This window comes from Arachis duranensis, chromosome 9 (assembly GCF_000817695.3).
Source record: "Arachis duranensis cultivar V14167 chromosome 9, aradu.V14167.gnm2.J7QH, whole genome shotgun sequence".
Lineage (NCBI taxonomy): Eukaryota > Viridiplantae > Streptophyta > Magnoliopsida > Fabales > Fabaceae > Arachis > Arachis duranensis.
This window is the reverse complement of record NC_029780.3, coordinates 40,610,116-40,624,052: the sequence shown is the minus strand read 5'-3', so window position 1 is coordinate 40,624,052 and position 13,937 is coordinate 40,610,116.

Genomic DNA, 13,937 nt, shown 5'->3' with positions numbered 1-13,937 from the left:
CCTAAAAATTAATAAATATTATTGAAAAATAAAGTAGTTTAAAATTTTAAAATATATAATTATATTTTTTAAAATTTAGATATTAATTAAGTGTTTAATTAGAAAAATATTTTTTAGCTAATATCATCTAAGTTTTAAAGTTAACTTTTGTTTTAAATCATAAATAATTATAAAAATTAATAGATATGGACTTTTTATTGGGCCGGCCTGTATGAATGAGGGCACCAATTCATGATAAATAATTAAAAATATAAAAAACCTATTTTTGTAATAAATACAATGCATATAGTCACTTTTGAAATAAATTTTACCAACCGAGGTGACACTGAAAAGTAAAAGAAATCCTTAAAATCGTTTTCTTTTGCATCTGAGTGCTAGAGGTACCTGAAAAGCCTCTTTTAAATTGACGCTGACTAAAATTTCCCGTCAAAATGGAGATTAAAACCATTGTATATTCAATGAGAAAAAGAGAGATGGTGAATTTAAACATGCGCCCAAATGAGGCGTGTAGTACCCCTCGTACTTTATGTGATGTTGGCAAGTAGAGTACGTGACACATGTATCAATATGTGAGATTCACGTGTTAAGTGTGACTTTTAATCTGTTCGAACTAATAAATATGTAATTTTAAATTTGTCACTGATTTGAGGAAACAAACATGAATATGCAAGGTGTGTTGGATAAATTTTCAAATGTTTGTTTCGTTTTAAATGGGCCATCAATCAGGCCTTTGGCATTGTTCTTGCAAGAATTTTGTTTTTTTTTCAAAAGTTGAATGCTAAAAAAATTTTTTGTTCCTCAACAATGTTGGATTTAAACAAAAAAACTATACAAAAATTTTAAGATGATTTTTTAAAAAGTTGATATTATATATGATTTTTTAAATGTAATTTAATATTATTAACCAAAATAACCAAAATAAATATAATTAAAATTAAATAATTTTTAAAAGTCATACACGATTTTTTTTCATAACAGGAATCTTTTTATTAAATATTAAACTATAAAAAAGGTATATAAAATATATAATAACTAGTATTTTTATCTGTAATTTTATTACGGGAATATAAATATTTAAAAATTACGTCGATTTTATTTTGACATTATAAATTATGACACAAAAGATTTATAGAATCAAATTATTTTTACAAAAAAACGTAGAGGACAAATGTCCCTATCGACTAAGAAGACTAGGATCTCTGTAGATGAAAAAATTAAGTAATAAGATTTTTAGTTATTATTTTTATGTAAAGAGTTTAATTTATTACTAATAATTATGATTAAAAGTTAAAATCAAGATTCAATTGTTTAAAAAAATTGATTTTAAGTATAAATATTAATATATTTTTTTATACTAATATCTAATTATATTTTTATATACATAGAGAGAAAACATATTATTTTTAAATAGCAAGCATAAAAATTAATTATTTCTATTTGTGAAATAGACTTAACACCTAATTAAAAGTATACAAGTTAAATTATTTCAAATTTTAGATAACGAATATTAAAATTAATAATATTAGTATTCTCTCCATATTATATTTAATAAATATTTGAAAGAAGAAAAATAAAAATATAGATTAAAAAGATAAACAGTGAAAATTTAAAACTAAACAAAAAAACTAAAAAAATATTATTATAATAAAAATATTATAAAATAATGTATTGCAAATGTGAAACTTACGTTTTAATTTAAAAAATTATGTGAAACAATATTGATAAATATTAGTGAAAAACAAAATAGTTTAAAATTTTAAGATATAAAATTATATTTTTTTTTGAAAGTTAGATATTAATTAAGAGTTTAATTAAAAACCTATTTTTAGCTAATATTAGCTAATTTTTAAAGTTATCTTTTGTTCTAAATCATAATAATTAGAAAAATTAATAGACTTGAACTTTTCACTGGCCGGCCTATATGAATGAGGACAGTAATCCATGATAAACAATTAGAAATTTAAAAAAATTGTTTTTGCAATAAATACAAAGCATGTAGTCACTTTTGAAATAAATCTTACCAACCGAGGTGATATCGAAAAGCAAAAGAAACCCTTAAAACCGTTTCTTTTTACATCAGAATGCCATATGCGTCTGGAAAGTGTAAAACCTGAGAAATTAGTAAATAATTAGTCAATAAATTATTTATTAATCAAGATAATTAGAAATGTGATTTTTATGGTTTAATATGATAGAAAAAAATTAAAATAAGAATTTCGACACTAATTTCAAAGAATTTTGCCCAAAATTGGACCAAACGGGCCGAATCGGATGAATCGGGCCCGTATTGGGCTCAAAACCTAACCCAATTCATATATACTCATGAACTTCAGCTCATTTGCTTCTCATACACAAGAAATAACGCCGGGGAAAGAGGGAAGAACAAGGAGGAAACCTAAAACCCTCACCACAAATTCAAATTTACGTAACTTTTGATCCGGAGCTCCAATTGACGAGTCATCAGTGGTCACGCGTTCGTCTCAGAATTCTCTACAAAATCCATTGAACAATTTGGTAAGAAACTTTGTTTTCGTGCCCAGACATTCCCTTCTATTCATATTTCATTTTTGGGTTAATAGGTATTGAGGATTTTGATGTTTTGATGTATTAGGATTGAATTAACTTGAAAAAATTGATGGATTTTGTCTAAATAGTCTGTGAGTAAGGTAAGAAAACTCTAAACCCTTGTGGTTATCCAATTACGTGAACCCTAGTTATTAATTTGGTGAATTTTATGGAATTAGATTGAGTTTATGTTAAATTGGAGATTTACTCGATGAATTAGAGTGCTTGAAATCAAGCTTTCGTGGCTGGACCTTGTAGCACTTGAATTGAAACCTTGGAGGCTTGAATTGAGGAGTTTGAGCTTGGAGAGAAATCAGTCAAGGTATGGTTTTAGTTTCTCATATTTAATACATAATGTCTTGTTAAAACTTAGGCTAGAGGAGGAATGATTAAGTATGTTGAATGATTAGAATTTGTGATAATGGTTGATGATATGGCTTGAGCATGTGTGGTGATTATTGTTATGGTGGAATTAGAATGTTAAAATGGTGTTTAAATTATGATTGTTTTGTTGATGAGGTTAAATGTGCATATATGGTGGAATTGTGTAATGCTGATGTATGATGGATGATGGAAGGGTGTAAAACTGTGTTGTTGTGATATTGAATATGTTTGGACTAGTTTTTAGTGTAGGATGATTGATATTTGAATGGTGAATTAATGAAATAAAGGTTTGAGGATTTTTGTGAAATATTAATTTTTGGCCAAACTTCGGCGAGTCATAACTTGGCTTCCAGACCCCCGAATGGTTTCAAACTTATTTCATAAGAAAATTAGGTCCGTGAAGTTTACGCCGTTTGAAGAACGGATAAAAAATTATTTGAAACAAAAGTTATGTGCGTTGGAAGTTTGGGGTTCAAAACTAAAATTTTGCATATTTTCAGATTAACCAAATTTTTGACAGAACCCCCTTGCATGCATACGCATACCCTTCCTATGCGAAGGGTCGATTCTGTCCTGTGCGTATGCGTATGCGGACAGGTGCATGCATACTCATCCTGGTCCAAAAATAGACCTATATGTACGCATACCTATTGCATGCGTACGCATAGTCTTATTTTTCAGCAAATGAGATTTTTGTGTTTTAAACCTGATTTTAAACCTCTAAACTTCTATTTTCATTCTTTTAGCCCCTAAAGATTAGTTTTAAGTGTAGTGATGAGATTAGGCTATGGAAAGGGAGGTTACTTGAAAGTGAAGAAAGGTTTGACTTGTGATATGACTGAATTGAGTGGTGAATGTTGAGATTGGCACTGACTGTGTGTGGCCGGAATGGTCGAAATGTGTGTGTGGCTAGAACGGTCGAGATGTGTGTATGGCTGGAATGGTCAAGAGGGCAATATTTGGATGCGATCCCTGATGAACAGATTTTCGATGGTATAGAATTTCACAAATGAAATCTCGTTGCAAGTATAGTTTCTAAACCAACAAATAATTCATAGAAAAAATTGTTTGTCACAAGTAACAAATCCCAATAAAAATAACCAAAGTATTCAAATCCCGGGTCATCTCTCAAAGGAATTGCAGGGAAGTGTTCTTGTTATTGGTTATGGGATGTATATTTTGGGGTTTTGAATAAGAGAACAAGAAAGGTAAATTGCAAGAATTAAACTAATAACTAAGAAAGCTCTTGGCAATGTATGAGAACTAGAAGTCCTATCCTCATTATCATCCTCAATTGTGACATCAATTATCCATTGCTCCCACTTAGTCAACCTCTAACTATGAAGGAAAGTCAAGTGGATAAATCAATTTGATTCCTCAAGTCCTAGTCAACTCCTAAGGAAAGACTAGACTTAGTGGAAGTCAAATTAACTAGCAACTTTCAATTATCAATCAACAAAAGAGTTTGATAACTCAAGAGTCTCCAATTACTCAACCAAAGCCAAGAGGAGAAAAATCTACTCTAGCATCCTTCCAAGCATTTTGTCAAACACTTGGAAGGCATAAAAGGTAAGCAAGATGAAATTTCAAGAAAAGTAGATCTAAAACTACTAATTGCAAGGAAATTAACAACAACAAATCAAATCAACAATAAAGTAACATGAATCATAAATTGCATTAAAAGAGAAATAGAAGAAACAAGAGTGTATCAACATAAAAGTAAAGAATTACAAGGAGTAAAGTACAAAACTAGAGAGAGGAAAGGTAGAGGAGCAAGAATTGATAAAGGAAAAGTAAATCAGAGCATGAATTAAACCTAGATCTAAGAATTCCTAATCTACATCTAACCTAATTCTAGAGAGAAGAGAGAGCTTCTCTCTCTAGAAACTAATTAAAGCATTTCCTTCAAAATTCAGTTCTGATTTTTTTCCTTGACTCCTCTTGATTTCTGCATGAAATAGGCTCAGAAGTGAGTTGGATTTGGGCCTGGAAAGCCCAGAATTCGCCCCCAGTATTTTTACTTTAATGAAGTCACGTGCGAGTATCAACACGTATGCGTGGGTCACGCGTACACGTCGCTTGGCATTTTTCGTTCCACGCATATGTTTCATGTAGGTGATGTGGACGAGAACTATTGTCGGTTTAGAATCAATCAAAATAAGTATCAATTCGTTGGTAGCATAGTCTAAACCAACCACAACTCTCGCAATCAAATTGTTTAAATTCAAAGGATATCACAATCAAAACCAATTCAAAAACCGAGAGTGTTTGGTTCCCAGGTCGTCTCCTAAGGACACTTGAGATCAATGAGTATATAATTCCAGTTGTAGTGATCAAGGGGTTTTTAATAAAGAAATGAACATATAAAGCAATAAAAGAACGTGCAAAATTGTAATGATTGAACTAATGAAGAAATTAAAGAACCGACTATGTACTATAAACAAGTAAAGTATGAAAGAGATTAACATAAGTGTTTATAAAAGATTGAAAGCATAAAAAAGGGGTCTTGGCTTGGAGTGAGCTAAGGGTCCTTTCCTTGTTAGAACCACAACTATGACAATTATAATGGATTAGTCTCACTTGATCAACCCTCACTTGATCAACCCTCACATCGAAAAGTAAGTTAAATGAGCATAAGTTTTCTTAACCCACAAATCCTAAATTGCTTGCTAATTGCCTTAGCAACAAATTAGCGTTAGTAGGAACAAGAACAATTAACAATTCAAGAATTGATACTAAATGTTGGACATTCCAACTCTAGGAACCCAATTGCTCAATTTTCCCAAGTCAAGAGCAAAAAAATTAGCCTAAAACCATGGTTGACATTTTGTCAAACACTTGGTGGGCAAAAACCTTAAACATGGGAAAAATAAGAAAATGCTTGAAATTAAAAGCAACAATTGATCTTAATCAACAAGAATAACACAAGAAAGCATGAAACAAACATCAAACATCAAATTCATCAACAAGAAATTGAAATTGCAAAAGAAAGGTAAAGTTGAACTATAACTTGAATTATAAGAAAGAATAAGAACAATGTAACTATAAAGAGTTATAACAAAGATATACTTACAATGGAAGCTAGCAAAATCCAAGATCAAAAATGGAAATGGCACTTGAAAGTAAAACCCTAATATAAACCCTAATAGAGAAGATGAAACACTTAGAGGAAAAAAACTAAACTAAAAACTTCCTACTCTACTCCTAAACTATACTAATGATATGATATGTTATGGTCTTCATTTTCCCCTCAATATGAGCTAAATGGCTTCAGAAATGGGCCTCCAAACCTCCAAAATCGCGAGTCACGTGCTATTTTAATGAAGGCATGTGCGAACACCTGTACGTACTGATGATTGGATTTTTGATGGTTTAGAATTTCACCAATGAAGTCTCGTTGTAAAGTATAATCTTTAAACCAACAATAACCCTTTCATACAAAAATTTGTTTGTCACAAGTACAAACCCCAAAAATCTATAAACCAAAGTATTTAAACTTCGGGTCGTCTCTCAAAGGACTTGTAGGGTAGTATTCTTGTTATTGGTTATGGACTTGTTTATTTTGGGGTTTTGAATGAGAAACATGAATAGTAAATGGTAATGAAATTTTATTAACATAATGGTCTTGGCAAGGTTTGGTGGTCAAGGATCTCTCTCATTATCACTAGCCACAATTATGATAGTTGCAAGGATCAATCCCACTAAGTCATCCTTTAACAAGTAGCAAAGGAAAGTCAAGTGAGTTATATCAATCCAAATCCATAAATCCTAGCTTTCCAATAATTGAATTAATGAAGGCTAGAGAGTCAATGGCTATCAACTATCAATCACTTGGACATTAGTAACTCAAGAAATCCTAAGTTACCTTCCCAAGCCAAGAACATAAAATTCTACTCTAACATCCTTCCAAGCATTTTATCAAACACTTGGAAGGTACAAAAGAAAAGTATAGTAAATCACAACAAGAATGAATTCTAACAACAATTGAATGTAAAAAATTAACAACAACAATCAAGGAAATCACAATTATCATGAATTACCTCAAATTGCATTATTAAAAGAAAATAAAGAGAACAAGAGTATCTCAATTACAAAACCTAGAAACAAAATAAGAGAAATTACAACAAGAGAATAGGGATAGAAAGAAGAACCAAAGTGTAGCAATCATCGATTGAAGGTAGAAGTAGAAGGAGACTTGAATTAAACCTAGAACTATAAGATCCTAATCTAACCCTAATTCCTAATCCTAGAGAGAAGTGAGAGCTTTTCTCTCTAAAACTAACTAATCCTAATCCTAATGAGTGTGTGTGAACTAAAAAGTGCTAGAATGGTAGAATGATCATTCCCCCCTTCAATCCTTGATCCTTTAAAGCATTTTGGCACCAAAATTGGTTGCAACTTGGCCCCACAGCTTCCCAGAAATTGCTGGGCTCATTTTCTATTTAAAAATCACATGCGGCCTTCGGCACAGACGCGCACGGTGCGTGTGCGCGTCCCTGGCCGATTTAGCGATGTGTGCGCGAGCGCCTTGTGCGCATGCGCGTCCTTGGCCGGGATCAATTCTTTGGCTTTTTATGCTTCTCTCCACTTGCATGCTTCCTTCCTTGCTTCTTTGATCCATTCCAAGCCTATTCCATCCTGAGATTACTAGCAAACACATCAAGGCACCTTATGGAATCAAGAGAGAATTAAAATTATCAAATTAGAGGCCTAGAAATCATGTTTTTACAATTAAGCATAAATAAGGGAGAGATCACAAAATCATGCTAATTCATTGGCTAAATGTGAGAAATGGTTAGCAAAATACTCTAAATTCAACACAAGATAAACCCTAAAAACGGGATTTATCAACCTCCCCACACTTAAACCTTAGCATGTCCTCATGCTAAAATAAGAAGGAAACAAGGGGTATGATCTTTATTAAATGCAACTAAACTATATGAACCTATCTAAATGCAACTACCTAAAGTGAATAAAAATACTTGGTCAAAATAAATCAATTCCCAAGAAAACATGTGTAAGCACAAGAGCTAGAGCAATAGGAACCAAGTCCAAACCACAATTGCATTGGATTATCAAAAGAATTATAAACTTGCAAGAATATAGGTGACAAGGGTGAACACATGTAATTGAGATATGGAACCCTCACCAGATGTGTATCCGCTCTTTTCACTCAAGTGTTTAAGGGTTAATTCACTTAATTCTCTCCTAATCATGTTTTTCCAAAATTTGATCTTCTTCTAACAATCAACACTTAATCCATGCATGCATACATTCATCACGAGGTCTTTCATAGGTTGTAATGGGGGTTAGGGTCAAGGTAGGATCATATATGGCTAGTGGACTAGGAATTGAATTTTTGATTAGCTTAAACTTTCCCAGCTAACCTATATAATGACCTATACAATTAAGTGCTACTCTAACTACCCATTCCTCACTTTTTAACATACTCATGCATTTTCTTTTGATTACCACATATATGCATTGATTTTATTTGAACTTTACTTTGGGGCATTTTGTCCCCTTTTATTGCTTTTCTTTTCCTTTCTTTTTCTACATATTATTTTTTCTTTCTTTTCTTTTCTTTTCTTTTTTGCTTTTAATTTTTTTCTTTTTCCCATTTTTTCTTTTTTCTTTCTTTAAAGAATATCAATGCATAAGGTCTTTTCATTTAATCAATACATGAGTATGTACCCAATTTCTAAATATAAAAATACAAACACACCCTTTTATCCCAACCAATGTTCCCAATCCTCACTAAACTTGAAAATAAGCACTCTCACTAGCCTAAGCTAATCAAAGATCCAAATAGGACATTTATTGTTTTTCACTTTGGGCTTGTAATGTGCTAAATTGAGGAATAATTGGGTTAAGCATAGGCTCAAACTTGGCTAACAAAGGTTGATAAAAGGTAAGGTTATTTAGGTAAGTGAGCTAATGATTAATGGCCTCAATCATATAAATGCATGAATATAAGGAGTAAATGGACATATAGAATCAAGCAAACTAAGGATCACAGTCATAAAAAGAGAATAATTGCACACAAAAAGGGAAAATAGGTGGTTATAAAATGTAACCACATCAATAGGCTCAAGTCTCACAAGTTTGTGTTCTTAGCTCAAAGCATGCTTCACAAAATATAGATAATTCAAGCAAGTTTCAAAAATTTTCAATCAATTGGGTGGTGCCCTATAGTTAAATTCCTTGGAAAATTCAATATTTGACTAAGCATTGTCGTGATTAAGAAATTCTAAAAATTCCTTAGTTTTACCCCCTTTTTTCCTTTCACTCAAAACAAGTGCATATGCAAAAAAAGGGTTAACTAGGTCTTGACAATTCCACACAATGATTTTAAATCACAATCACAAACTAAGAGGATGACTATATGAGAAAAATCTCTACTAAAGTATGAAATCCAACATCCAAAACATCTAATAATCCAAAATGAGAAAATATGCAACAACTAAGGTAAAAGTATCCAAAATAGACAAAAACAACCAATATATACAACAATGTGCAGCACAAGATAACTAGGAAGATATAACTAGGAAATACGCCAAAATGTTCACCGGTCCTCTAATGGTGCCAACGGCAACTTCCCCATACTTAAGATCAAGCATTGTCCCCGATGCTAATCCTGAGGATCAGGGAGAGGTATGCTTTCCTCTTTCCTTTGTCTGACATCCTGAAAATTAGAATAAGCAATTAAGCAATAAAGCAAGTAGCATGAAGCAAGGAAGAACATGTTCAGGATGTAAGATGAATGACAAGCAATCATGATGTGAACTAAAATTGAAAACTTGGAATACAAGTAAGCATAGAGAACATCGGTATAAACCAAGAATTCAAGAATTGCAAACAAGGTAGGACAAAACTCATGTATTAGGCATATTCATCACCATTCCCAAAAAAAAATTGGTCAAAGAAGTAAGAGAAGTGAGAAAAGAAGTTAGGAAGCAAAACAAGTTAGAGAGTTAGAAGGTTACGATTGAAAATTAGTGGTATGATGGAGAATAGCCTAATCAAAAGAAAGTCGTAGAGTGTGTTTAATAAGGATGTTCACATGCATGAGAATACAAAAATGCCACAAGTGCATGAAGATGGACTCACAATAAATGGTGGTGCAAACAATAGAAAGCAATTGTGTAACTATGGAAAGTGGAAGATCAGATTGAGCAAAAAGAAAAGTTACACAAGGGGAATACACTAGATATTGTGGAAGAATGCACGATGTAAAAAGAAGAATTGCAAATTGTGGTTCAATTTCGCAAGTAAGCATTTCATGAAATCCTTTTAGCCACTGCGAATCATGGGAACCAAAGCGAAACTCAGAAACTGGCCCAAAAATCCCGGGGATTGAACTTGGTATGAGTTATGCCAAGCTTAGTTTGAAGATGCCAAGTTCAATCCAAATTGGGAATGTAAATTCAAAAACAGTTTGGAAAAATTTGGCAGCATTCGAGCATAAAATTGGACATTCCCGGATAGGCAGAAAACAACAGGGGAGTCATATGAATCCACAAAGCAATACCCTAGTAATAGTCACATAACCAGGCAGCAGCAATACAATTTTAGAGTGAGAAATGCAGCAGGTAGCAATAAACAGGGATAGAAACAAAGATTGAGCATACCACTCAGCAAACATAGCAAACATGTATGAAGACTGCATCATAGCAAACATGATCAATATCACTCAGCAATCAATCAACATAAGCTCAGTTAGGTAAACAAATACGACGTAATTATCAGGCCTAGAATCCTCTATCTAGAACCTAGATACCTAACAGCAGAAATTTCTATCTATCCTAACAATCAAAATTCAAATTCTAAGTAACTAACAAGAGCTAACACTAACTAATAACAGAAATAAACTAAGGAAATAAAACAGAGTTGGAGCAGAGGCTGGTAACCTGGAAGCAGAGTGGAATAGGGTTGGGAATGGGAGGATAGGCAGCATGGATGAGCAAAAATCAGGAGCAGAATCACCGCCTAGGATGATGGTGGCGGGAATCCACGGCGACGCAGGCAAGAAGGTGGCGCACAGAGGCAGAGTGGAGTGAAAGAGACGGAGATAGTGAACTGGGGTTGAGGGGTGTGGGAGATGGAAGAAGAATGAAAGAAGTGAGGAGGGCTGGGTTCACCGGTGGCTGCGGCGGCACTCAGCGGCGCTGGACAGTGGCAGTGAGAGAGAGGGGGGATGGGTGAGAGGGAGAGAGAGTTTGTGTGTGAACGAGAGAGGGAAGAAATAAGGGTGATGGTTAGAGGTTGCGGCGGCAATCGTCGCTGGTGTGGTGGTCGGAGTGTGACAGGGAAGAAGAGAGGTATAGAAGAGACATTGGAGAAGAGAGGGGTTGAGGGGTGCGTCTGCGCGAGTATCCATCGCGCCCTAGGGTTATTCCTATTTTTGAATCGATGCAAGTGCGCACAACGCGCGTCCGTGTGCATTGATGAATTTGGGGATGGGCGCGTGCGCGCCTTGTATGCTCATGCGTTTGTGGTGAGAATTGGTAAGGATGCGTGCGCGTATGGTGCGCGCATGCGTGCTAGGAGTTGGGCTGGAGGCATAGTGCTGGCCCAGCGCTCGCCTAATTCTCGGGAGGCATGTATGGAATGGTGGCATCAGTCAGGTGACGCGTACGCGGCAGGTATGCATCTGCGTCCATTGACACTTTTGTTTATTGGCGCGCATGAAGTAAGTTGGGCTAAAAGCCTAACGCTCGTATAAGAGTGGCCCAACTCTTTGGAATTCAGCATGGTGGTACATCCGCTCATGGACGCGTGCGCATACGGCGTTCGTGCGCGTTCGACCTCCTTTTTTTATTTATTTGCCCATAAACTCCCTACAGTGCCTACAACTCCTTATTAAATCAAAAATCATACAATTCACAAAAATGCAATTTGATTTTAGGATTTATTCATATACTAATAAGCACAACATACATGCCAAAATGCTAACAATCAATTTATTAAGGCGACTAAAATGAATGGGGAACTACCTACAATGGTAACTCAAATCTCTTATTAATGAAGTCTACAAGAGAGTGGAAAGAGTATACCATGGTGGGGTGTCTCCCACCTAACACTTTTAGTTTAAGTCCTTAAGTTGGACATTTGGGAAGCTTATTGTCATGGCGGCTTATGCTTGTACTCATCCTTGAATCTCCAAGGATCTTTGCTTCTTAATTGGTTGATAGAATTTCCAACCATCTTTACCAATCTAGGATAGAGTTCTACCCAAGATATGAGTCCCCATAGTTGGTCTTCACATAGCGAACCGGGATCCCATATCTTATCTTCACACCCATCCGTGAGTTGAGTTTCATGATTTTTCCGTATGGGTGGTTGACAAATAGAATTCTTGTTAGCACTCCATGCTTTCCTTCTAGACCCATATACAGTGGCATTCCTCCAATCATGGTTCCTATACCTTGAAGCTTTGACCTTAATGAGCCTAATACCAAATTTCCAACCACTACACAACTCGTTCTTACTTTTAATTCCACAAAGAGCTCTAAGTTGTCCATCCATTTCAATCAAACCATATTCAAGTGAGAAAGTGAAGCTTAGAGGTAAGGATTTTACCCACTTGAATGTTGTGTTGGATGGTGTCTTGGGGAAGGGAGTCTCCCCACACTTAAACAATGCAAGGTTGACTTCCTCATGCTCTTCTTTGGATATCCCCACCTCTTGACAAGTTTCTTCACTTTCAACCTTTTCCTCTTTGGCATTTAACTTGGTGTTGTCTTCAAGAATCTCGATTTCTTGCCCAATGGGAGGTGATTCAATTTTGGATATGAATTCATTGATGAATGAATCCATTTCTTTATCAACCTTTTCATATTCTTCAATTTCAATATACACCATGCCAACTTTTTCTCCTTGGTAACTTGCTTTCGATTCATTCTCTTCTTCATTGTTCACCAAGGGTATGGGAGATTGTGCACACTCTTCTATTATTCTAACTCCATGTCCAATAGGGAGAGATTCAATTGTAGATAAAAACTCATCCATAATTGAATCTATTTCTTGATCAACCTTCTCATATTATTCAATCTTGATATGCTCTGGAGGTTGTTGAGATTCACATAGCGGTTCCACATCTCTTAAATCTTGGACCACTTCCTCTTTTGTTTCAATAACCGTAGGCTTCTCCAATTGCTCCACTACTACTACCGATTCTTCCTTTTTCACCGAATTTTTTGATATCTTCTCCATGCTTTGCTCTTCCTTTGGCTTTTCACATGGGGCTACGGAAACAACTTGAGTATTCAAACATTGGTGGGCTAAAGCGTGCACCACCTTGGTCAAGTTGGTCACAAACTCAAGTGTATCCTGCTTCATGACTTCTTGTCCTTGAAGTAACAAAGTGAGAGAATTGTCTATTGGGGCTTGGGGTGAATAGGACGGTTCATTATTTTGGAGAGAGGGTTCATGGTAGGAAGGTGGTTCCTCTTGGTAAAATTGTGGAGAAGATGTGCATTGAGGTGGTTGTTGGTATTAATCTTGATGGGGTTGTGGTGGTTCTAAGGGTTCTTGCTCATAATGATCACAAGGATGTGGTATGGGTGATTGGTCATATGATGGATGTGGATCATAGGGAGGTGCTTGGTAGAAAGGGCTTGTGAGTATGGTAGAGCATCATGTTGAGGATAAAATTCATAGGCATATGGTGGTGGTCGATTATCACAAAAGGATTCACCATAGCCATTGAATTGGCATGCATTAGGATGGAAATTATACCTATAAGTGTCTGGAGGTTGTTGCCAATAGGAGTGATCAATTCCTTGAGGCTCCTCCCATCTTTGATGGTTCCATCCTTGGTACATGTTATCATTGAAGTTCACATTCCCTACAACACAATTAGAGCCAAACTCATAGCCAAAGTGAGAATTCATTATGGAAAAACAAAATAAAACTAACAAAACTAGTAATCAAGCAAAAGATAACCTATTTACAATATTCACATATGTACAATAATCAATAACATA